Source organism: Eumetopias jubatus, unplaced genomic scaffold (assembly GCF_037043125.1).
Source record: "Eumetopias jubatus isolate StellerSeaLion01/CBP00866 unplaced genomic scaffold, mEumJub1_p1.0 scaffold_5, whole genome shotgun sequence".
In the NCBI taxonomy this organism is placed as follows: domain Eukaryota; kingdom Metazoa; phylum Chordata; class Mammalia; order Carnivora; family Otariidae; genus Eumetopias; species Eumetopias jubatus.
The window spans coordinates 135,974,182-136,001,908 of NW_028274811.1; the positions used below are offsets into that span (position 1 = coordinate 135,974,182).

The 27,727-nt window shown below is 35.5% G+C and overlaps 1 pseudogene; it reads right to left on the minus strand.

Annotated features, from left to right (window-relative positions):
• On the minus strand, positions 1–27,727 carry LOC114204733 (zinc finger and BTB domain-containing protein 8A pseudogene; annotated as a pseudogene).

The following is a 27,727-nucleotide window of genomic DNA, read 5'->3' on the forward strand; positions in this document are numbered from 1 at the left end:
CTACCTAATGTTGGGCTTTATCTCCTTCTCTTCTTCTTCTTATTCATCACTATCTTCAACCTGTTGTATGACCAGATCAGCAGACCCATCCTCTACAATCTCCATGTATGATCTATTCTCATCTTCACTCCAGTGCCATCTGGAATCCTTATCTCCATCTGATGGGGACATTAGATGCTGTTCAGCTTCCAAATCAATGGGGAGGCTGTCTATGCCCACTTCAGTGCCTGTAGCATCTGTAGCGCCTGGTTCCTTCCTGGACCACTTGCCCTGTTATATCAGTCACATGGCGTTTGCATTTTCTGCAGATTAATTTGCATGCCTGGTGAATTGTTCAGAAATGGCTACTGAGGTGGTCCAGCCTGCTAAATCTTTTCCCACAGGCTCGACATGGATAAGGCCTTTCTCCTGTGTGGCAGCGAGGGTGGAGCTTGAGGTCTGCCTTCCACTTCACCAGGTGTATGCAGTATGGGCACTTGAACCGCATCTGGGGCAGATCATCTGGAAAGCTTCTGGATGTGACATCAGATCCTGGACCATACGGATAGCTCACAGGAGTAGAGTCCATTTCAGCATCAATTTGTGCTTGTTCTTCAGATTGGGAAATGTGGCTAGGAGAATCTGATGTTCATGCTTCTCATTTGCTTGACTTATAATGAGCAGCTTCAGGAGACAGTGACAACCTCAAATGTTTGGACATTTTAAAGGAATCTTTCCTTTGTTCATGCTTAGTCAAAGGCTGTTGAGTATCCCTTTGGGAGGCTGGATGGTAATTATACTTACTCCAAGATTTCCCACTTATTATACCTGTTCCTTGATCTGAGCTTAGGTGAGAATGTGGAGAACTGGTTTCTTCTTGCCAGCCACAGCTATAAAAGGAGGAACGTTCTATACCATTAGAATTGGCATCTTTATCGGAGAGACTGAAATAGCCATCTTTTTCTTTCTCACTAATGTCTAGTGAAGATTTAATAAAGGTCTTACATATGCTAATGACATCAGTCATCTGAAGGAAGCTAGCGGCCTGACATCACAGGATTTACACTTTACCCCAATACTGTTCATAAATCCCAGGGAAGGGCTCTTTAAAGACCAGCTTGTAGACGGTATACAGCCTAAGCAAAAAGAGTATATAGTTCTTTAATAAGTTATATTTCAAATATTTCAGTTTTATTCTTTCTATAATTTTCAGTCTTACTACAAAATAATGATATCGGAAAAGGGATACTTAATTAGCTGTATTGAGTTGTTTAATTTTACTCTGGGAATTAAGTTTTCTCATAATTATAGGATAATAGTTTATCTCATTTATTTTTTTTTAAAGATTTTATTTATTTGAGAGAGAGAGAATGAGAGAGAGAACACGAGAGGAGGGAGGGTCAGAGGGAGAAGTAGACTCCCCGCTGAGCAGGGAGCCCGACGTGGGGCTCGATCCTGGGACTCCAGGATCATGACCTGAGCCGAAGGCAGTCGCTTAACCAACTGAGCCACCCAGGCGCCCCTATCTCATTTATTTTCTTCAGTATATATGTAGACAGTCAAGCAAAAATGAAGCCCACAGAATGTAAGTGATTGTTCATGACTAAACAGAATGTCCGTGGCAGAGACTAGGGTAGATCCCGTGTGCCCTGCCTTCCAAAGTTAGGATCATCTCACCTATATTCTAAATACTTTCCCTGTTTCTTTATAGGTAAAGTTAACTAAATATAGCTTCTCTCAGTTTGTACTGAAATGTTTATGTTCTGAGTTCCAATCACCTTTAATTCTCAGAAAAAAAAAAAACACTTTATTTACTCTACAGCTATACTAATATAAAATTACTACCATATGGAAAATGCACATTCTACACTTGAAACCAATTTAGATAGTAAATGCTTCAGAGTTGTTTCCATATCTTCTCAAAATTGTGTCCCTCTGTCCTGGCTCATTTCCTGGAACATAATAAACACTCAATAACGATGTTTTTGAATGGAGTTTTTGAATTCAAAGTCAGTTCTATTCATTTCAGAATACGCTATGATACATATTTAATTTCCAGATGATAGAATTATCTACTACATTTTCCTAAGAATTGAATTAAGATTTTTTTTCTTTTCTGATGTCCTCACTAAAAATTATAGAAGCAAATAGATTATATGAATTTTATGGCTTATGTGAAACACAACCTGAGATTAAGTAGTTATAATATTGAGTTCAGTCTTTCTGCTCTCTCCTTGAAATAGTGAGCACATTTAAATTACAATTCCAAATACTGAGATCAAATTTTTATGGAATTTATTCACTAAATTTATAGCTGCAATACTTGATAATCACATTGAATTGTATGCCCGGCCCATTAAGAATAACTTTCCTTTTTTAAATCATAGACCATAGTTTAAATGACTGTGCTCTATATAGAAAATGTGAGGTCAAAAAGAAATACTGCCTTTAAAAATGGCAATATTCTAAAGCCCCAGGTATAAATTATTATTTTTATATAAAGCTTTGATATAAGAGGAAAATAATATTTTCTTTAACTATAGTAGATTGTCATTCCCCAGTGTCCAAACAATATATTTTTAAAGAAATTGTAGGTATAATTTTTTTTAATGCTACTCATTGCAGGTGGCTGGGTATAATTAGTGTTATTAATTTTGGTTCACAGCTCCTTGCAAAAAGCAGGATAGGTACATTAAAAATCCATAAATATATGTTTCATAGTGATTATATGCTTCATATTTTAGGTGATTATTATATTATAAAATGTTCCTTTAAAAAAATAAACTCTGATTTAAATGAGTGGTTGTTGGCATGATCTACTTTACCACTCAGTGGACCTAATGTTCTCTTGAGACGCTGAATCTTGATTTAATTTATTTGTTCCACATTTAGTTGAAAATGTTGAGAACATTCTAGCAAGATAAAAAAAATAATGTTTTCATGTAAAATTGCCATTGTAAAGGAGTCAGATTAAATGGACTATTGATTAATAATCTAATGTTTATATCCAATTAAATGACATTCAAAGTTCAAGCTAATTTTAGTCTTTGATGCATTTATAAACTTCAAGAAAACAGGGTATTCGTTTTGCCTTTTTACCATGCAGTAGCTTTAGTATTCAAAAGGTCCTGTGTTTCTGTATAAATTATATTAAAGATAAATCAATTCCTAGACAAAATGGATTATTTTAAAAGCCACAAACACTAGATTCATTATAATCTATTTTTTAACATTGCAGTTGTAGTCAAATACATGCAATAAGTGTAAAAGTATATAAGTATATTCTGAAATTTCTTGTGCATATAAAATGATACAACGACATTTAATGAGTACTGTGTATCTACCACCTGTCTTAAGGAATAAAATAATACATATGAAGTAAGTGCATGTTACATGTTCTGTTTCTCTCCACCATTCCATCAGATTGCATTTCTAGAGTATCATTTTAATATATTAAAGTTTTTTTAAGATTGTATTTATTTATTTGAGAGAGAGAGAGTGAGAGATAGAGAGCACGAGAGGGAAGAGGGTCAGAGGGAGAAGCAGACTCCCTGCTGAGCAGGGAGCCCGATGTGGGACTCGATCCCGGGACTCCAGGATCGTGACCTGAGCCGAAGACAGTCGCTTAACCAACTGAGCCACCCAGGCGCCCAATATATTAAAGTTTACAAAATGAACTTATAATTTTCTTATCCTCCTTCAATCTCGCTTTTTATTTCAATATAATATCCTAGCAATTTACCCATATTTACACATGTAGTTCAATTTTATACATTTTGACTGTTGAATAGTTCCATTGTATATATTGCGGTATTTTGCTCTTCCCTTGCTGTTTATTTCCTACTGCCAGTGAAATTGTTATAAAGGTCCTTATCCATATCTTTCTACACCTGTACAAGCATTTTTCTAGGGTTTGTAGAAGTAGAATTTTGTGTATATGGTATACACATTTTTAAATGCATATATATTGAAATTATTCTCTAAATTGGGTATGGTAATTGACACACTCACTAGCATTCTTTTAAGAGTTCCCATTGTTCTACATCCCTGCTAGTATTTGGAAATCTGGTGGCTTTTTTGTTTTTTTTGTTTGTTTGAAGAATGAGAGTTGTGATTTTTATGATTTTTACTTTAAATTCCCTGATTACAATTAAAGTTAACATTTTCTCAAGTTTATTGGCTGTTTGGTTTCCCTTTCTTAAATCACCTTATACTCTTTGCCCATTTGTTTCCAACTTTACTGTCAATTGTTTCATTTTAAATTTGTAAGAATCCTTTATATATTCTGTTTAATAATCTTTTATTTTAATGTTTAAACTTTCATTGAAATTATGAGAAATTTTTCTATGCTTTATGACATGTGTATCTGGACAAAGAATTATACATACCTTAAGGACATAATGAGATATATTATCTTTGCTTCTAAAAGTTTTGAAAACTTAATTTTATGCACATAGGTCTTTATTTAAGGGGTTTGTAATTGCAAAACAGATTTTAAGAAGTTATTACAGGTGGAATTGCTTGTAAAATATTTTAAAAATGAAAATCTGGGGATGCCTGGGTGGCTGAGTAGGTTAAGTGTCTGCCTTCAGCTCAACTTGCGATATTGGGCTCCTGGGATCGAGCTGGGTCAGTTGGGCTCCCTGCTCAGCAGGCAGCCTGCTTCTCCCTCTCTCTAACTCCTCCCCATCACTGCTCCTGTTCTCTCTCACTATTTAACTCTCTCTCAAATAAATAAATAAAATCTTAAAGAAATGAAAATCTGTGGTGTGTGATGTGTTCACATCCTAGTGCATGCATCACCAGATTTTAAATGATGAAACATGTCACTGGAATATTTAATATTTTAAACTAAAGTACATGCAATAACTAGCTATGTGTATGTATGTTATGTTTTGGTGAGGATGAATCTATTGAATGTGCTGTATTAAAATATAACTTCTGTAAGATTTATATGTCAGAAGACTCAAACTTCAGAACCAGTCCTCTTTGACCTATAAATTTTACCTGGTCTGACCATGTAGAAAAGAATTTATGCATACACACACCCAAAGTGAAAACCAAGCTATTTTCCAAAAGCTAAGTGTTTGAATGACAGCGAAAAAGTAGTCAATCTGACAGGTTTCCTGTTCTGTAACTAGTAATAATGATCTACCCTAGAAAATACTGGTAATATTCACTAACTCATGTCAAATGGTCTCTCACAGTCTCCCATAATCCCATGGATTATGCAGGCCCCAAACAGTGAATCTCCATATTTAACCAGATGATTGACTCATTCCACTAGATCTATAACAATGAAGACTTTCTTACATAATTAATTATTATGGTAACTAGACATATCATTCTTCTCTATAACAATCATACCCGCTGGGAATTATTACTTAAATTCTGCATTTATTAGACATTTCAAAATTAACTCCTTAGTGTATCATTAGTGTCATTCAGCTGCTTCAGTTTCTGAGGGTGTGCACTTTCTGTGTGGTCGTCCTTCAATAATGGTGAACGTGAAGCCGTCTAAGACTCACTGATTAGGTGAGCAGAGATGGACCTAGACTTGAACATTGTTATTAATCATGAGAATAACAAAGTTGTTATTATTTCAAGTTTAATTGCCATGGATCTTATAATATATTTTATTAATAGTGCTTTTATTTGGCTGAAGCAAAAAGACAAACAGAATTACCATAGTGTTAATTTTTATGGTATGCATACAAAATGTACGTTAATCCCTCTTTCCAGGATTCATGCATTCAGTTGTCATATATTTTTTTTTCCAAAACTAATGATGTAATGTATGGTGATTAACATAACAATACAAAATTAAAAAAAAAAAGAATTTAAAGATGCTATCACCAGATCTTCCAAGTAGGCAGTCTTTCCTCAAGAACTAAGAACCACCATCTTAGACCAAAGTGACACCTGGAAAGCCATGGAGCCGGGTCATGCTCTACACTATGAAGTACTCAGGTACATAAGGGCTGTTTTGATTTCCAAGACACAGAGAAAAGGGGTGGCTTCTCTGATGTATCACCAGGTGTCCCTGAACAGAGGAATGAAGGACAGGTATGCCCATGACCATGACGCGGCTCTTGTAGAAAGTGGTTTAAGGCAGGCAATGGAATCCATTTCCAGTCCTTATTGTTCAAGTATCTGTCTTTAAAATTCAAGCAGATTTTATATGAATAGCATAAATATGCCACTGTTTGTTTTGGCCTAAAAAGTGATCCTTCTCCCTCAAACCTTCCAGTAAATCTGATATCTCAGAAGGCAGTCTGAGTTTATTGACTTCGTGTCCTCGATGAAGGATAGACAGGTAATGCTAGCAGACAAGGGGTTTGAGAAGTTCTCAGGACATCCATGGTGGTCTCAGTTGTCATATATTTTTAACGTCCTTTAATCTGTACCAATTTCTTAGACATACTTTGTCTTTCATGATCTTGATATTTGTGAAGCAAACAGGAAAGATATTTGGTAGAATTAACCAAAATTAGAGTTTTCCAGATACTTCCTCATTGTTTCAGGTTAAGCATTTTATTATTTTAGGTAAAATATCATGGGAGTGACGTTGTACCCTTCTCGGGGCAACATATCAGGAGGAATGTGGTGACAGTTTGTCCCATTAGTGGCAATCTTCACTTTGATCCTTCGTTAAAGTGATTAAGGTAATGCTTGATTATTTTTTCCAATATGGAGTCAGTATTGCCCTTTATATTTAAGAAGTAATTTATGGGGTGATTACTTGAGATTTTATATCATGTTCTTCATTACACCTTTATCCTATAGTTTAATTGTACATTTTAGCAATTCATTCTACATTTATTAGGATTCTACTGTAAGGAAAAGTTTTTCTTATTTCCACATATATATATATGGAAGTTCCATATCTTATTGTCCACTCCCAAATACTGAATGTTCTTTGTGGTTCTTAGATATCATATTGTACAAGTAGAGTTTACTGAATTTTACTTGGTTAGTAAATGCAGCTAAAATTTAGAAATGAAATGATCACTGAGTGATCAGAAAGAAAATAACAATATTTTATCTAAATTTGGAACATCTCATGCCATTCTTCTGGCATGATTAAATTAGAAGTATATGATAACCATTTTGTTACACATTATTTGACAAATTATAATTCAAATAGATACAAAAGTGAATTGTGCTTCCCTTTGTATTTTGATACTAATAGCTTCTGACTGTGTTATTTGAACTAAAGGGAAATATGTCACATAAAAATGTTATCTTGGAAAAAAAATGTTATTTGAATCGCAATGCCTGGGAAGATGGCAGAGTAGGAGGATCCTAAACTCACTCTGTCTCACATTTACAACTAGATATCACTCACACTCTGTAAATAAACAGAGAATAATCCAAAGACTGGCAGAACAAACTCCACAACTAAACATAGAGAAGGAATCACATCTGATTGATTAGGAAAGGCAGAAATGGTGGTCAGATCTGTCTGTAGGAGGGAAAAGAGTTGCAGGCATGGAGAGGGCAAAGAAATCATCCCTTGCACCATGGAGCACACACAGAGAAGACAAATCCCCAAAACGACTGGCTTTGAAAACTAGAGGGGCTGAATTCCCTGAGTTTGTATAACTAGTGGTACTTAAAGCCTGGAGCTTTAAAAAGTCAGCTGACTTAGCAGTGGGCTAGGAGGGAGGGTCAGTGATAGCTGGGTCCCTGCTCTGAAAGAGATAGCAACCTGTGGAGAGCTAACACAGAAGGTAGAGTTAGCACAGTGCATGGGGAAAACAGGAGAACGATCTCTTTATACCGATTTTGGAGCATGTTGGGGCCTCTCCGGGAACAAAGAAGCTTTTCCTCCCTGCCCCCTGGCATAAACACAGTGCCTCCTGCAGGAGGAAACCCTGCACAGACACTTGCTCCTTAACCTCCCCAGCAGTACATCCCACCCAGGTGTTCTAAGGACTTGCCCATTTCAAACCTGCTGGCCTCAGCCTTGGGTTCAGAGCACATTTTGTCAACCCTGCGCATGCCCTGCTCAGCCACTTCACACAGACACAATGTGTACCTGGTACCAAACAAAAGTTAAAAGAATTCATGACCAGTAAACCAGCCCTAGGGAAAATGTTAAGGGGGACTCTGTGAGTGGAAAATGAAAACCATAAGTAAGAGTAAAGAAAATAGGAAGAACAAAAGAAAAAAATGTACACGTGTAAAAATCAGTCAAGAGAAGCACCTAACAAAAGGATGTAAAATATGATACCAAATATCTGAAAGGTGCGGGGAGAACAGTAAAGAATGAGATCAAAGTTAAGCAACCATCAGCTTAATACAGACTGCTATATGCAGAAGGTGTTATATGTAAACTGATTGGTAACCACAAATCAAAAAACAGTAATAGATATGTGAAAAACAAAAAATAAGGAATCCAAGGATATCACTAAAGAAAACCAGCAAACCATGGAAGAAAGAAAGAGAAGAAAGGGTCAGAGAAAAACTACAAAAAACAGGGGTGCCTGGGTGGCTCAGTAGGTTAAGCGGCTGCCTTCGGCTCAGGTCATGATCCCAGAGTCTTGGGATTGAGTCCCTCATCAGGCTCCTTGCTCAGTGGGAAGCCTGCTTCTCCCTCTCCCTCTGCCTCCCTCTCCCTCTGCTTGTACTCTCTCTCTCACTCCCTGATAAATAAATAAAATCTTAAAAAAAAAAACAAACCTACAAAAAACAACCACAAAACAAGTAGCAAAATGGCAATAAATACATACCTATCAATGGTTACTTTGAATGTAAATGGATTAAATACTCCAATCAAGAGACATTGGGTGACAGAGTGGATTAAAAAACAAGACCTATCTATATGCTTCCTACAAGAGACTCATTTCAGACCTAAAGACATATGCAAATTTGAAAGTGAGGGAGTAGAGAAGCATTTATCATGCAAATAGATGCCAAAAGAAAGCCAGAGTAGCAATACTTATATCAGACAAACTAGACTTTAAAACAAAGTTTATAAAAAGGACAAAGAAGGACATGATATAATAACAAAGGAGATAATCCAACAAGAAGATATAACAAGTGTTTATATTTATGCACCCAATATGGGAGCAACCAAATACCTAAAACAGCTAATAACAAACATAAACTAATCAATAGTAATGCAATAATAGTAGGAGACTTTAACACCCCGTTTATATCAACAGACAGTCTATCCAAATAAAAAATCAACAAGGAAATAGTGGCTTTGAATGATACACTGGACCAGATGGATTTAATAGCTATATTTAGAATATTTCATCCTAAAACAGCAGAATACACATTCTTTTCAAGTGCACATGGAATATTCTTCAGAACAGATCACATATTAGGCCACAAAACATGTCTCAACAAATTCAGAAAGACTGAAGTCATACCATGCATCTTTGCTGACCACAACATTATGAAACTAAAAATCAACCATAAGAAAAAATGAGGGAAAAAACACAAATACAAGGAAGTTAAATGACATGATCTAGACGATGAATGGGTCAACCAAGAAATCAAAAAAGAAATGAAAAAGTACATGGAAACAAAAATAAAAACGCAGTGCTCCAAAACCTTTGGGATGCAGCAAAGTGGTTGTTAAGATGGAAGTTGGTAGCAATACAGTCCTACCTCAAAAAACAAGAAAAACCTCAACCTAACCTTATACGGAGAGGAGCTAGAGAAAGAACAACACACAAAATCCAAAACAAGCAGAAAAAAGGAAATACTAAGTATTAGAGCAGAAATAAGTGACACAGAAACTAAAAAACCAAACCAAAACAAAAACAACAACAACAATAAAACAACAATAGAACAGATCAGGAAACCAAGAGCTGGTTCTTTGAAAAGATCAAGAAAATTGCCATACTGCTAGCCAGACTCATGGAAAAAAAAAAAAAAAAGATGCATATAAACAAAATCACAAATGAAAGAGGAGAAATAACACCACAGAAATACAATTGTAAGAAAATATGAAAAACTATATGCCAACAAATTAGACAACTTAGAAAAACTGGATAAATTCCTATGAACATATAACCTACCTAAACAGAAGCAGGAAGGAATAGAAAATTTGAACAGACCAGAAAGGAGGTTGATTCAGTAATCAAAATCTCCCATCAAAAGTCTAGAATCAGAGAGCTTCATCAGCAAATTTCTATCAAACATTTAAGAAGAGTTAATACCTATTTTTCTTAAACGATCCCAAACAACAGAAAGAGGAAAATTCCAAACTCATTGTATGAGGTCAGTATCATCCTAATACCAAAACCAGATAAAGACCTCAGAAAAAAAAAGAACTACAGACCAATATCTCTGATGGACATAGTTGTAAACATCCACAGCAAAACACCAGCAAACTGAATCAAACAGTACATTAAACAAAAGCATTCACCACAATCAAGTGGGATTTATTCCTGGGATGTAAGAGTGGTTTAGTATTTGCAAATCCATCAGTGTGATGCATCACATCAATGAGAGAAAGGATAAAAAGCAAATGATCATTTCAATAGATACAGAAAAAGCAGTTGACAAACTACAACATCAATTCATGATAAAAGTCCTCAACAAAGTAGATTTAGAGGAAACATACCTCAACATAATAAAGGCTGTCTATGAAAACCCATAGTAAACATCATATTCAATGGGAAAACCTGAGAGCTTTTCCCCTAAGATCAGGAACAAGGCAAGGATGTCCATTCTCATCACTTTTATTCAACATAGTACTGGAAGTCCTAACTACAGTGATCAGACAATATCCAAATTGCTAAGGAAGAGGTAAATCTTCCACTCTTTGCAGATGGCATGATACTACATACAGAAAACTAAAGACTCCACCAAAAACTAGAACTAATGAATGAATTCAGTAAAGTTACAGGATACAAAATCAATGTACAGAAATATGGTACATTTCTATACAACAGAGTAATAAAGAATATACAGTAATAATGAAGCAGCAGAAAGAGAAATTAAAAAAACAATCCCGTTTACAAAATAATACCTAGGAATAAACCTAACCAAACTGGTGAGCGACCTATACTCAGAAAACCATAAAGCATTGCTGAAAGAAATTTAAGATGACATAAAGAAATGGAGAGACATCCCATGCTTATGGGTGGGAAGAACAAATATTGTTAAAATATCTATACTACCTAAAGCAATCTACAGATTTAATGTGATCCCTATCCAAATCACAACAACATTTTTCACAGAAATAGAACAAAAAATCTTAAAATTTATATGGAACCACAGAAGACCCCAAATAGCCAAAGCAGTTTTGAAAAAGAAAATCAAAGTTGGAGGTATCACAATTCCAGACTTCAAGGTGCATAAAACTGTAGCAACCAAAACAGTATGGCACTACCACAAAAATAGACATAGAGATAAATAGAATAGAATAGAAAGCCCAGAAATAAACCCATAATTATATGGTCAGTTAGTCTTTGACAAAGCAAGAAAGAATATCCAAAGGGAAAAAGACAGTTTCTTAAGCAAATGGTGTTGGGAAACCTGGTCAGCCACATTCAAAACATTGAAACCAGACGACTTTGTGACATCAAACACAAAAATAACCTCAAAATGGATTAAAAACATGAATATAAGACCTAAAACCAAAAAATCCTGAAAGAGAGCATAGGCAGTAACTTCTTTGACATCGGCCAGAGCAACATTTTTCTAGACATGTCTCCTGAGGCAAGGAAAGAAAAGCAAAAACACTATCGGGACTTCATCAAGATAAAAAGCATCTGCACAGCAGAGGAAACAACAAAACTAAAATACAGCATACAGAATGGGAGAAGATATTTACAAATGACATATCTAATAAAAGATTAATAAATACTACGAACTGATACAACTCAACACCCCCAAAATGAATAATCCACTTTAAAAAAGTTGAGAATGCATGAACAGATATTTCTCCAAAGAAGACATACAGATGTCCAGTATATGGATAGATATATTCATATATATCCAGATATATGAAAAGATGCTCAACATCACTCATTATCAGGGAAATACAAATCAAAGCTACAATGAGATATCACCTCACACCTGTCAGAATGGCTAAAATCAAAAACAAGAAACAAGTATGGCAAGGATGTGGAGGAAAAGGAACCCTGGTGCACATTTGGTGGGAATGCAAACTGGGGCAGCCACTCTGGAAAACAGTATGGGGGTTCCTCGAAAAGTTAAAAATATAACTATCTTATGATCCAGTAATTGCACTACTGTGTATTACCCATTGAATACAAAAACACTAATTCAAAAGGATATATGCACCCCTTTGTTTATTGAGCATTATTTACAATAGCCAAATTATGGAAGCAGCCAAATGTCCATTGATAGATGAATCGATAAAGAAGATGTAGTGTTTATATATGTATGTGTGTGTATGTACATAGGTGTATATGTATACATATACACACACAATGGAATATTCAGCCATAAAAAGGAATGAAATCTTGGCATTTTTTTTAAAGATTTTATTTATTTATTTGAGAGAGAGAATGAGAGATAGAAAGCAGGAGAAGGAAGAGGGTCAGAGGGAGAAGCAGACTCCCTGCTGAGCAGGGAGCCCGATGCGGGACTCAATCCCGGGACTCCAGGATCATGACCTGAGCCGAAGGCAGTCGCTTAACCAACTGAGCCACCCAGGCGCCCGAAATCTTGGCATTTGTAATCACATGGGTGGAGCTAGAGAATATAATGCTAAGCAAAATAAGTTAGTCCAAGAAAGACAAACACCATATGATTTCACTCATAGGTGGAATTTAAGGTACAAAACAAATGAGCAAAGGGAAAAAAAAAGACAAACCAGGAAACATACTGTTAACTACAGAGAACAAAATCATGGTTACCAGAGGAGATGTGGGTAGGAGGTTGGGTGAAATAGGTGATGGGGATTAAGGGGTGCACTTGTCATAATGAGCCCTGGGTGATGAATTATTGTATCACTATATTGTACACCTGACGCTAATATAACACTGTGTGTTAACTAAACTGGAGTTAAAATGAAAGATACAGTATCTCACTGAGTTACATAAAGTATAAGGCATATTTTTATCATTCTATAGATGAAGAAAGGTAAGATCTAGAGAAGTAGTTTTCAGACTTTTTTTCTTTTAATGAGACACATTTAAGCCATAAGAATGTTCAAGTTTTCAACATACCTCAAAAACATTTTTAGATTATTAGGTTGTAACACAGACAAAAAGTTGTCAATTCTTGACTATAAAAAAGCACACACATACACAAACACAAAGTAAGTCTAAGTTTATTGGCTCTATAGCAGTAAAATAAAATAACAATGTGAAGATTCTTATTAGTGCCTTGGAAGTATAGATACAAACATGTTTTTAATGTTCTATGTTTTTAGTGTTTGGGGATGTCTGGTTAGTGGTTCAAAGAAGATATTTACATTCAGGGAAGTGGTTGAGAGTGAGTAAAGTTCATAACATAATAGTTTAGAAATGGTGTGTGGGAAAAGGTATGAATCTTGAAGCAAGTCAGGATAACTAAACTGTTGTTTGAAAAGAAAATTGTTTGCTCAGAAGATAACTGATGTCCTAATAAAAGACTTGTTTGCTTAGATGGATAAACTCTTTGTCCAGATACATTTGTTTACAGGAATTTCCCAAAGTAAACAGTAAAATTATTAATTTACACCCTTATCTTCATGAAAAGAATGTTTTGGACAAAGTAATTATGCCATTTTGATACAAATGATCTCATTTCTCAGTCCTGATCATTAAGCTATGTGGATTCAAGTAGTCTCATCTCAATTTCTAAGGTTATAAATGATTCCCTTGATAAAAAGGTGATGATATAACATTCTGCCTCACTCAGGAAATGATATTGGAATGTAAATCATTGAGAGGGATGAATAACTCTAATTTTTAACATAAAATGAATTATTCACCAGTGTTATTTTAAATGAAAAATGCTATTCTATCAAATTATTTATAAAAAACCTAAAATACGATGATGTAATACTCTTTTTTTAAGAATCATTGCCTGAGATGCAAACTTAAATGCCAATAAATTTGCATGATGAAATTGAATTTCCTCTTTTCTAACACCAAAGGAAAGATCTGTTTTATATGAATCTATTCCTATAATTATTATCGCTCCTTCTACATATGAACCATGTACTTTAAAAAAATCATGATTTCCTTTATGTACATATATCAAGATAATTTAGGTTAAACACATATGCACACATACCTGGAGGTGCACACACACACACACACACACACACACACACACACACACACACACAAGAATTACTGTAGAGGTGCCTGGTTGGCTCAGTCGGTTAAGCGTTCAGCTCTTCATTTTGGCTCAGGTCATGATCTCAGGGTTGTGAGATCGAGCCTGCATCAGGCTCCGCTCTAGGTGTGGAGTCTGCTTAGGATTCTCTCTCTCTCCCTCTCCCTGTGCCCCTCCCCCTTCCCATTCTAAAAAAAAAAATCTTTAAGTATAGTAGTCTGGGTTTTGCAGTTTATTACCAGTTTTTTGTTTGTTTTTGATGAGATGTTTGACGAATTCAATTCTCTGAGCGTATCTTTTTTTTTTTTTTTTGTCTGTCTGGAAAATTAGGGCTTTGAGATTTATAATCTTTAAGATTCCTTTTCTACTCTCATCATTTTATAAGGCTAGGTTGTGCTTGGGTGTATATATGTATGTGTGTGTTTTTGAAAAACTGTAAATTCTGAAATTCTGTAGAAACTTAAGGTATAATTGTCATTAGGACACAGGTCACAAGCAAGTTTTGTTTGTATTCTAACAACTTCATGAAATAAGAGTTGCTTTTTCAGATGAGCAAACTCTGAGTTTAGATAAATTGGTTTACACAAATTTCTTGAATCAAAGAGTAAAATATTTATTAGTTGCCACACATGTCTAATGCCAGGTATAAGTAAATAGTAAAGTCTATTCTGACTGGTAATGTCATAGGACATTTGGCAGATAGGGTACAGAGAAGATATTATTGTTTATATGTATATCATGAACCTCTGGAGCATTTCTTAATGTTCAGATTGAAAGATGGATGAACCCAGAAAAATGACATTTCCTTATGTAGTCATAAGTAGAGAAGCTTTTAATTTTAGTTCAGTGAATCTTTTAAAATGTTTCCCAGGACATTTCATTCAATTGACAAATATTTACATAGCACTTAATACTGTAGATAATAATTCAGTGTCCTAGTTGGCATGCCTTGGGATTCCTGTCCTTCATAAAACTATGCAAAGTTGCCATTTTTCCAGAGGAGTTTCAGTTCTTAACTGAAATAAGAAAAATGAGTTGCTTTCAATAATCTTTATAAAGATTTAAGAATGACATCTGTGAAAAATCTTTTAAATATGAAATGCTGTGAATATAAAGCCTGGGATATAAATCAAGATGCAGAATACTTCTTCAATCTTCATGAACAGGATGGCATCAACTTGATGCTCAGTTATCTTTGTCACCCGGAGCTTTTTGAGATGGAGACCTGTAAACACAAGTGCTATGTCTAGAATCTTTAAAATGTCATTAAGAAATGAGAGGAAATATCAAGGAGAATTATGACAAAAAAGATAAGGGATTACAGCATGTTGGAGCTCTGTTTGTGAAATATAAGAATGCTAGACAAATCACCTAAGCAATTGATATTTGCATGAAAAGAATTTTGAAAATTTATTTTCTCATGTGAAACAAAATTATTGTCAATCATCATAAAAAATATTGAGTGCCTCCTGTGTGTTCTGTGGGTCTAGATATTTGTTTTACACACATAGGTTATGCTATAATTATGTCTTGTTCATATTGAATTTTAATTACTGAAATGCAAAAGAATTTCCACAGTACATATGTTTACATAATGAGGTCATTTTGAAAATAATCTTTTCCTTCTCTGCAATTAATATACCAGAATATCTGACTTATTAATTTATTTATTCATTCATCTGTTTTTCAGTTACCTGCTATTAGTTCGTCATTGTTTTAGGCGCTGAGAGTATTACAAAAGACTCCATTCCCTCGTGAATCTTATCTTTCATGTTGATTCTAGACTTAAGAAACTGGGTTGGCTTATCAGCTATGACACTTCTGCATAATTGCATTTCTGCAAATGGTGTGTCAGCAGTCAATTTCCCAGGAGACCACTACAAAAATTGTTGATCAAGCAAAACTAAGTTTACAGGCATACCTCGGAGATATTGCAGGTGCAATTCCCTACCCCCACAGTAAAGTGAATATTGTAATAAAGCAAGTCAAATAAAGGTTTTGGTTTCCTAGTGCATATAAAAGTTACAATTACACTATACTGTAGTCTATTAAATGTGCATGGAATATCAAATATATACACTTTGATTAAAAAATACTTTATTGCTAAAAAATGCTAACTGTCATCTGAGCTTTCAGTGAGTCCTAATCTTACTGGTAGAGGGTCTTGTCTTGATGGTGATGGCTGCTGACTGATTAGCATGGTGGTTGTTGAAGGGTGGGGTGGCCATGGCAACTTCTTAAAAGAGGACAACAATGAAGTTTGTTGCATCAGTTGACTTGTCCTTTTCACAGATTTTTCTGTAGCATGTGATGCTGTTTGATGGCATTTTGTCCACAGTAGAACTTCTTTCAAAATTGGAGCTTATCCTCTCAAACCCTGCTACTGTTTTATCAACTAAATTTATGTAGTATTTTAAATCCGTTGCTGTCATTTCAATAATCTTAACAGCATCTTGACCAGAAGTAGATTCCATCTCAAAAAAATATTCCATTTGCTCTTCTGCAAGAAGTAACTCCTCAGCCATTAAAGTTCTCTCTTGAGATTGCAGCAACTCAGTCCCACCCTCAGGCTCCACTTCTAGCTCTCCTGCTATTTCTATCCTATCTGCACTTAACTTCTTCTACTGAAGTCTTGCCCCCTCAAAGTCATCCATGAGGATTGGAATCCACTTCTTCCAACTCCTAGTAAGGCTGATATTTTGACCTATTTCCATGAAGCATGAATGTTCTTAATGCCATCTAGAATGGTGAATACTTCCCGAAAGTTATTCAGTTTACTTTGCCCAAATCCATCAGAGGAACTTCTATCTATGACATCGTATGCGATGTATTTCTTAAATAACAATACTTAAAAGTCAGAATTAATCCTTGATCCATGGCTGCAGAATGGAGGCTGTGTTGGCTGGCATGAAAACAACATTAATCTCATTGTACACCTTCATCAGAGCTCTTGGGTAGCCAGGTGTATTGTCAATGTGCAGTAATATTTTCAAATTTTATTTATTTATTTTAGAATGAGAGCACAAGCAGGAGGGGCAGAGGGAGAGAGAGAGAGAGAGAGAGAGAGAGAGAGAGAATCTCAAGCAGACTTCACGCTGAGCACAGAGTCTGACACAGGGTTCCACCTCACCACCCTGAGATCACGACCTGTGCTGAAACCAGGAGTCAGATGCTCAACCGAATGTGCCATCCAGGCACTCCAATGAGCAGGAATATTTTGAGAGGAGCAGTAGATCTCAACTGTGGGCTCAGCATATTGAGTAAACCATGTTGTAAACTGATGTGTTGTCATCCAGGCTTTGTTGTTTCATTTATAGAGTACAGACAGAATTGCTTTAGCATAATTCTTAGGGGTCCTGGGAGTTTCAGAATGATAAATGAGCACTGACTTCACCTTAAAGTCACCAGCTGTATTACCTCCTAACAAGACAGTCAGCCTGCCCTTTGAAGCTTTGAAGCCAGGCATTGACTTTTCCTCTCTAGCTGGTGTCTTTGTGTGGTAGAAGGCTGTTTCGTCTACACTGAAAATCTGTTGTTTAGTGTAGCCTCCTTCTTTAATGATCTGTGTTAGATCTTCCAGATAACTTGCTGCAGCTTCCTACCTCAGCACGTGCTGCTTCACCTTGCACTTGTATGTTAAGGAGACGGCTTCTTTCCTTAAACCTCATCAACCAACTTATGCTAACTTCAGACTTTATTTCTGCAGCTTTCTCACCTCTCTCAGCCTTTGTAGAATTGAAGAGGGTTGGAACCCTGCTCTGGATTCAATTTTGGCTTAATATTGGGAATGCCATGGTTGGTTTGAGCTTCTATCCAGACAGCTCAAGCTTTTTTCACATCAACAGTAAGGCTGTTTCCCTTTCTTATCATTCCTGTGTTCACTGGAATCATAGTTTTCATTTCCTTCAGGAACTTTTCCTTGGCATTCACAACTTGGCTAACTTGTTTGGTGCAAGAAGCCTAGCTCTTGGGCCTGTCTTGGTTTTTGACATGCCTTCCTTACTAAGCTTAATCATTTCTAGCTTCTGATTTAAAGTGAGGGACATGAGACTCCTCCTTTCACTTGAACACTTCACAGAGGCCATTTTAGGGTTATTAACTGGCCTAATTTCAATATTATTGTGTCTGAGGAAATAGGGAGGCCTGAGGAGAGGGAGGGAGACATGGGAATGACCAGTCAGTGGAGCAGTCAGATCACATAGAATGTTTATTGATTAGGTGTGCCGTTTTATATGGGTATAGTTCATGGCACCCCAAAACAGTTACAATAGCAAAATAGCAAAGATTATTGATCACAGATCAACATAACAAATATAATAATAATGCAGTTGTTGAAACTATTACAAGAACTAACCAAAACATGACACACAGTGAACAGATCCTATTGGAAAAAATGGTGCCAATAGACTTGCCTGATGCACGATTGTCACAAACCTTCAATTTGTAAAAAATGCAGTATTTGGAAAGAGCAGTAAAGTGAAGCACAATAAAATGATGTATGCTTATATTGAATTTGCTGCTATAAAACATGTGATGTTAAATTTTGTGTGTGTGTGTCATTTAGGCCAGGCCGCAGTGCCTAGGTGTATGTTGAGTTATGGATGTTGTTGGAAATAATCACATATCATTCTGAATGCGATTACATTTGAATCAGTAGACTTTGAGTAAGCAGATTAAGCTCCATAATGGGGGTAGGCCTCATCCAAATAGTTAAAGATCTTAAGGAAAAGACTGTTTTCCTCTGAGGAAGGGGGAATTCTGCCAGCAGAATGCCTCTGGACTTGAACTGCAACTTCACTTCTTCTCTGGGTTTCTAGCCTGGCGGCCCATCCTGTAGACTTTAAGACTTGGCAGCCTCCCTACTCTCGTGAGCCAATTTCTTAAAATAAATCTCTCTCTATATATATATAAATATACATCCTATTGATTTTATTTCTCTTGAGACCCTGTCTGGTACAAGTGATAACACCATCTTGACAGACTTTTAAGAGCATCTCAGAAAGGGGAAGTCAGGGACAGATGTGTATAGCATTTCATTAGAAATGATTTCTTAATCTGAATAATTTTATTTTTAATTTTTATTTTTTAAGATTTTATTTATTTGAGAGAGAGAATGAGAGATAGAGAGCATGAGAGGGAAGAGGGTCAGAGGGAGAAGCAGACTCCCTGCTGAGCAGAGAGCCTGACATGGGACTCGATCCCAGGATTCCAGGATCATGACCTGAGCCGAAGGCAGTCGCTTAACCAACTGAGCCATCCAAGACGCCCCATTAATCTGAATAATTTTAAACAAGTGTTGCAATTCAAGGCACTAGTTCGGAATGGGCAGAATTTATGGCACAGTAGCTCTGGATCAATGGAGGTATACGTGAAAAAGGTATTGATAGGCAACCTGCTAGTCCTGATATGTGCACTATTTAGTTGGCTCAAAGTGTTCAAGGAGTAAATATCTCCTAGAATAAGCAGGAAAGTTATTTTGCCTAATCTCAGGGTTTTTTTATTGCTGTTTTTGCTCAAAAATGGGAAGAAAAAATGTTTTTCCAGAATTGTTTAGAACTAGCTTGGGAGAGTATGTCATTTCAGTTCTAAAATAAGAGGTTGGAGATAAAAGAAGTAGACGAGCACATGGCTTTGGAAGAAAGAATCTATGGTGGCCTCTTAGAAATCAATCCAAGTATCTCTGATACTGCAAAGCAATCCTATTAGTGAATTACATGCTGGGTCACAAGTCAGAATTCCAGGTTGCCAGTTCTGATTCCATTCCATCCTAACTGTAGGATTTAGTAAGTCTTTTAACATCTCTGAGTCTGAGTTTACTCACCTTCCTTATGGTATCCTGGCCAAGATCTTACTCAATTTTAAAATCCTATTATTTCCACGTTGTTGCAAATGGCAAGATTTCATTTTTTTGATTGCTGAGTAAGTATTCTCTTGTATATATACATCTTCTTTGTTCATCTGTCGATGGACATCTGGGCTCTTTCCATAGTTTAGCTATTGTGGACATTGCCGCTGTAAACACTACATTTGTATCTTTGGGGTAAATACCCAGTAGTGCAATTGCTGAGTCATAGGGTGTTAATGCTAAGCGAAATAAGTCAATCAGAGAAAGACAATTATCATATGATCTTAACTGATTTGTAGAATTTAAGAAACAAAACAGAGGATCATAGGGGAAGATAGGGGGAAAAAAATCAGAAAGGGAGACAAACCATAAGAGACTCTTAAGCATAGGAAACAAACTGGGATTTGCTGGAGGAGAGATGGGTGGGGGGATGGGGTAACTGGGTGATGGACATTAAGGAGGGCACGTGTTGTAATGAGTACTGGGTGTTATATAGGTTTGATGAATCACTGATCTCTATCTCTGAAAGCAATAATACATGTTAATTGAATTGAAATAAAAATAAAAAAATAAAAATAAAATAAAATCCTGTTATTTCCTTAATGGATATTAAAAATACAGAATACATACTTAAGTATTAGACTCCTCAAAGGATGTCTGATGAAATGATGATGGAAATGAACATTTGAGACAAACTAGACTATAATAGATTTCTCAGTACGTAGTGACTGAAGCACTGAATATAGAGATAATTATTTGAAGCTACCTTTATCATAGTCATTTAATATACAATTGTGTAGCCCTTCCATTGACCACTATAAGTAAATAAGTCAGGAAATAAATATCAGGCTCTTGTGACTATGAAATTCAGTCATTGAATGGATGAGCAAATCTTTGCAACTGGAAAAGGTGATGTCAAATTCTATTGTTAAAGCAAAAAAAAGTTTACTCTGCTTGGCTAATACTACTTAATTCTACCTAATAAGGGGATTATTATTTTTGTAGGAAAACAGGAAAATATCAGGTTCTAGCAAGAAACTAAAACAACTATACATTAAACGGATGTTAGAGAACTTAATGTAATGTTTCATGTTTACTTTTATAATTCACAACTTTCTATTTTTTCATTCAGGAATAATTTTTGTTTTATTGATTTTCTGTGTGGTGGGATTCAGGGGTCCATGTACACTATTGTGGCTACTCATAGGGATTGTGGGCGATCTTATTTAAAGATATTTTGTCAGAACGTCTGAGATACTTGCCAGAACAGTTTGAAGTGTTTTAGAAACAATCTTCTTTATTTCGGTTACATGCTAGATAAATAAAAGTCTATAATGGATGTTATAAATAACGCGCTTATTTAGTAAAATTAACGTTGCACTGCACGGCATGCCCTTTACCTTTACAGTTCAATGGCACTTGGATGATGGGGCATTCCTGCCACAGGTATCAGCTGCTGCCTGTGCTATCAGTCTCCCGCAGTAGTTCTGTTAATTATCTTGCCAGAGTGTCTGAGGCAGATAGCAATCTCTCCTAAAGAGCAGACAGATTTAAAGAGGCAGAATTAATTAAAATTGATTCACACATTCTCTCACCTATAGGTCTGCTGGGAGCCTTTCTTTCTTATACCCCTCCCCATTCTGTGATGTTGTACAACACAGTACAGGTGGGAATCCCTACCATGGGATACTAATTACGGAGCTTGAATGGGATTAGCCATAGTGATTGGCACGTAATGCATGAAAGGATTTTAAAATTTACTTCATTTAAGGGATTTCATGAGGGACCAATTCTTTCTTCTAACTTTTATAAGTGGTTATTGAGAAGTTGACAAAGCTGAAAATCCAAGGTCACTTAGGATTATTGGAAAACTTACAAATGAATTACACATTTTAGTAGTCAATTGTTCAAAATTGTATGCTTTAAAAAGACGTGAAGTACTGGAAAGAAAGATAATGGAAGTGGATCCATGTATATTATTATTTTTAATGAAGGAATAGGTATTATAGAATTTATACCTGAACATAGGAAAATAGCTAATAAGAAAATAATAGTCACATTTTTTTATACTATATGTAACTAACCATTACGAATTTCTATCAAAAAATGAAGCAATATTACCTTGATGCAAAACAGTCTAATCCTGAACACCATGGGTTATGTTTTCTTCACTAAGGAAATAGTTGATATAAATTCTAAGCTGCTGTAACAACAGCAACAAAAAAAACCAAAACAGTTAAGCAAGATAAATACTTACTGACATGTGTCCAGTTTGAAGGTATCAGCAGTGTAAATATAATCTTTGGTATAGCAGTTCAGAAGAGTGTGTTGCAGGGCTGATAAGTGTGCCATCTTCAGGGCAGCTATTATCTACGAGTCCAGATCCTACCTTCACATCTGCAAGGAGGAGAAAAGTTACATGTGGGAATATTACCTCCAGGAAGGCAGGCGGCGTGCTTTCTTGCTTTTAAGAGCTGGACCCTAATCTTGTACATATCACCTTTGTTCATATACCATTCACCAGCCATTAGCCACGTGCTGCTGCCCAGCTAAATGCCCATTTTGATGGAGCAGAGGATGGATATCTGAGAGCAGATAGCATCCGTAGGAAATGAAAAAAATAAAAAAAAGGATCAATTAGAATCAACAAGTTGAAAAACTTCATAATGGCCTGAGTTTTCTTTATATTTCTCATGATTTCACATTTTATATATTAAGTATCCTCATAAGAGTTAAAATTTAATATGGAATATAAATAATGATTTGGATAACAAAATAAGTCCTGTGAAATATTTTTACATATTAAAAGATGTTGAAAATAATATTTTAGATAAGATAAAATAAGCATAGGAAGACATAAGGAATGGAATAGAGAATTAACTTATTATTATATTTATCTTTTCAAATATTCTTTATTCCAAAAGTTGACTTCAGTGTGTCATTCCTTATAACCAAATGTAGGTTTCTAAAGAGAATGTATGCCTCCTTGAATGTTACAAATATAATGTGTAATAGTGTTATTACTATACACATAATAGTGTTTTAATCACTATTTGCTATTTTAACATGTGCTTATTCTTTTAAGAAACATGTCTAAACCACTGAACATGTGTGAAAATTCTGTTAGGAGCTTTGAGTAGTACACAAGGAAGTAAGACAGTCAGGACCCATTACTTCAGGGTACTTAAAAATCTGTCATTTTAAATTAAGGGATTTTTCAGATCAGCATCCAGTTTTCTTAAGGAAGCATTAGTGGAATTATTTAGTTCAAGAATTACAATTCTAGGGGCCCCTGGGTGGCTCAGTTGGTTAAGCAGGGCATGATCCCAGGGTCCTGGGATCGAGCCCCATGTTGGGCTCCCTGCTCCACAGGAAGCCTGCTTCTCCCTCTCCCACTCCCCCTGCTTGTGTTCCCTCTCTCACTGTGTCTCTGTCAAATAAATAAATAAAATCTTAAAAAAAAAAGAACTACAATTCTAATGAAAACAAAGATGTACTATTACCTCATAGATAAACCTTGTATCCTTTCTTGCAGTTCTAACTTGCTTATCCAAAGATGTAGCGTAACAATTTAGAGCAAATTAAATGAATGTTATCCTCTTTGATAATGTTTGTGGGCTACATATGAACAAGTATATACCCCAAAAATGAAAGTAAAAAAAACCCAAAAACAAAAAACTTAATACCTTAGAAATATAATCTTACTGAATTTCCTATACATATGGATAATCACAGTTTGAAAAATATAAACCTTGGGGGACTCATGGGTGGCTCAGTCAGTTATGCATCAGCCTTCAGCTCAGGTCATGAGGTCCTGGGATCAAGTTTTGCATCGGACTCCCTGCTTAGCGGGGAGCATGCTTCTCCCTCTGCTTGCTGCTCCTCCTGCTTGTGCTCTCTCTCTCTCTCTGACAAATAGATAAGTAAGTAAGTAAAATCTTTAAACTGTATATATAAACTTTGAGAGTATCCTATGTTTGATACAAAAGGGGAACAATATCAACAATGCTCTGAATTAAAAAAATGTTTCTAACAAAAGTGGTTTATTGCAAAAATTAATGTATATTGGCTTTATTTTTTTAAATTTTATTTTAACTGGATCTGTATATATTTGGAATAAAAAGGATTGGATTACACTGGGATTTTTTTTTTTAAGATAGCCATGATTCAGGGGATGGTAAAATTTGCGTTTATAGCTCCTTGCAAATTGGGGCACTGTCCTGAAAACAGATGTGGAGTAAGTGTTTGTTAGCTTTTCTTCAAAGTAGTATTGTTTGGGGAAATTTATATTTCCATATGTACCCCGGACTTTGTTTATTTCTGGAGCAAAGAAAATTGATAGCTCTGTCTTCAAAGTAACCTGATTATGGAGACAGGAAAATAAGAACAGATTAGTTGCCCTTCAGTGTGGCAGTTGTGGGGTAAAATGTAGAGTTTTGCAGTGGAATCAATTCTAGCTACAGAAATACAAGATTTGTAGCTATAGGAATCTATCATTGGTTGCTGTAGGAATATATGATGGCCAATTTTTCAAATTTCACTCATTAATTTCATTTATACCACTTTTAATCATATAAAAACATATCCCTTGATTATAACTGGTTAATAAATTGAAACCACCTAGAAGTAACAGTTGCTTATTTTTCACAAGTCTTCTATTCCATAGGGCACATGTCTATCAAGTTACATTGGTTTAATAAAGTTAGATAATTAGCACTGAGAAGAGGAGGACAGTGTCTTTGTGATTTTGGTCTTCTGAGCAAATCATGCCAGGATGACCGATGTAGTTTGAAGCTGTCAGACTCGGGGGCAGAGAGGGAGAAGCAGCATTAGCAACACTGGGATTCATTTTACTTTCTGCCCCCCAGCTGCTTTCCACCCCACACTCAATAACTTGAGGATATGACTTCCCTCATACAAACTGGATCAAGAACACAGAATGCCCAACATCACTCAGATTCACTAAATTGGGACGACTCTATAGCAGAAAGCTTCTTTCCAATATCTGGAAAACTATACTTCATACCCAAATAAAAATGTTACTCTATAATTTATTCTGTTTCAAATCTTTTTTTTCATGGCACTATGCTATGACATCATTTTTTTTTAATTCCCATCACCTATTTTAGCCAATCCTCCCCGCCCACCTCCCTTCTGGTAACCATCAGTTTGTTCTAATTAAGAATCTGTTTCTTGATTTGTCTATCTGTCTGCCTTTCTGTCTGTCTCTCCCCCTCTCTCTCTTATCTTTTCCCTTTTCTTGTTTGTTTTTTTTTTCCTTAAATTCCACATATGAGTGAAATCAAATAATATTTGTCTTTCTCTGATCAACTTATTACACTTAGCCATTATACTCTCTAGCTCCATCCATGCCATTGCAAATGGCAAGGTTGCATTCTTTTTTATGGCTGAATAATATTCCATTGTGCTGTGTGTGTGTGTGTGTGTGTGTGTGTGTGTGTGTGTGTGTGTGTGTGTGTGTATCACATCTTCTTTATCCGTTCATCAGTCATTGGATACTTGGGCTGCTTCCATATCATGGCTATTGTAAATAATGCTACTATAAACATAGGGGTGCTTGTACTCATTTGAATTAGTGTTCTTGTATTCTTTGGGTAAATAATAGTGTGATTGTTGGATTTTAAGGTAGTTCTATTTTTAACTTTACCTTTTAATCATAAAATATCACGTTTAAATTTTCTAGTTTAAAATATAACATTCTTATGAAATATTTGTAATTATTCTGATGATAGAACCATAACATTGCTATAGTCTTTGTCCTTTTACCATGTGAGAGTATTACTGAGAAAGAAAATATTTGATTAAGAAAGAAATTCTTTTACATATTTTTTAAACAAAAGCTCTTTTTTTTAAGATTTTATTTGTTTATTTGAGAGAGAGAGAGAGAATGAGAGATAGAAAGCACGAGAGGGAAGAGGGTCAGAGGGAGAAGCAGACTCCCTGCTGAGCAGGGAGCCCGATGTGGGACTCGATCCCGGGACTCCAGGATCATGACCTGAGCTGAAGGCAGTCGCTTAACCAACTGAGCCACCCAGGCGCCCCTCTTTTACATATTTTATGAAAGTATTTAGTCCTGATTTCTCCTCTTACTATTTTTTTAATTATAAAGAAGACTATCATAATTGGGTCATTTATTTTGTTAATTTGAAGTGTGCCTTAAAGGTTACTATTTCAATAATTCATGTTCTTCTTTCGTGCTCATATTACTTTTCTATTTGCTACTGTAACAAATTACCATAAATTTAGTAGCTAAACCATTGCAAATTATATATTTTTGTAGTTCTGCAGGTTAAAAGGTTGCCGTGGGTCTCACTGGGTGAAAACTAAGGTGTTGGCAGGGCTGTTTTCCTTCTGGGCGTTCAAAAGATGAATATTTTCTTGCCTTTCCAGCTCATAGAGGCCTTTCGCATTCCTGGGCTCATGGCCCTCTTCTTTCATCTTCCAAGACAGAAATCTTTCATGCTTCAGTCCCACTGAAGGGGGGACTTTTTCTCTGGCTTTTCTCTTCCTTACATCTTTTTCTCTGGCTTTCTTTTTCTGCCTCACTGTTCCACTTTTAAGGCCCTTGTGATTAGATTGGTTCAACCAGATAATTTAAGATAATCACCGCATTATAAAGTCCTTAACTTGATCAAGTATATCAAAGTCCCAGGAAAAGTACATTCAATGCATGTCTTCAATTTATCAATCAAAAGAGAATTTTGAAGGTTTTATTTTTTTAACTTCAAACAATAATATGACTAAAAAGTCTTGGATATTGTATCTGAAGCCAGTATTTTTTTTTTTTTTTACAAATTGCATAATGGCAAAATAAAATAACTACTATTAATAATAAGATACAGTGTATATGTTGGAATTATAATGGAATAAAGTATTTACCGCCCCTTTCTTCATAAAAGGAAATTCCTTCAGCACCTTTCATTTATAGATAAAACAGTACTAAGTTGGTACTATTATTTTTCCAAATTACAAATGGAGAAGCAGAGATCGAGAGGTTAACCTACTTGACCACATTAATAATGATGAATTAAGAATTATGTCTATATTTGCAAATTAGATGTTCTTGATATTGTTTCAGATATATAATGTTGTATTTCTTCATACACTTTTCAACCTTTCAGCATAAGTATGCTTTCTTTTTGCTCATTGTTTTAAAAAAGTTAAAGATTGGAAAAGAATATTATTATAGTACAAAACTTAAACCGTAGCTCACTTAGAATTTGCTGAAAACCTCAGAATTTATCATAATCTTCATGTATTAGCCTCATACAGTTGAACAATTAATTTACAGCTGATAAGTACTCTGCAACCTATCAGTTATAGGGAACTAACATAGAAAAACACCAGTGCTCCCAAACATACATCAGATTTTGAAAACTAGTAAATGTAATAATGGGATGAATAAGTATCTATGATGAAATGTTAATAAAAAGCTGTACTGGGGAACTTTGATTTTAAATTTGTCACACATTAAATATTTTGTGACTGAAACTAGTAACCATAGAAGTGGAATGGGTATAAGTAACTGATTATAAGGAACATATAACACAAAAGACACTAGAAAACAGTGCAAATACGTACCTTAGATTCCAATTCGCTTGTTCTTCCAGACAGGTCTACCAT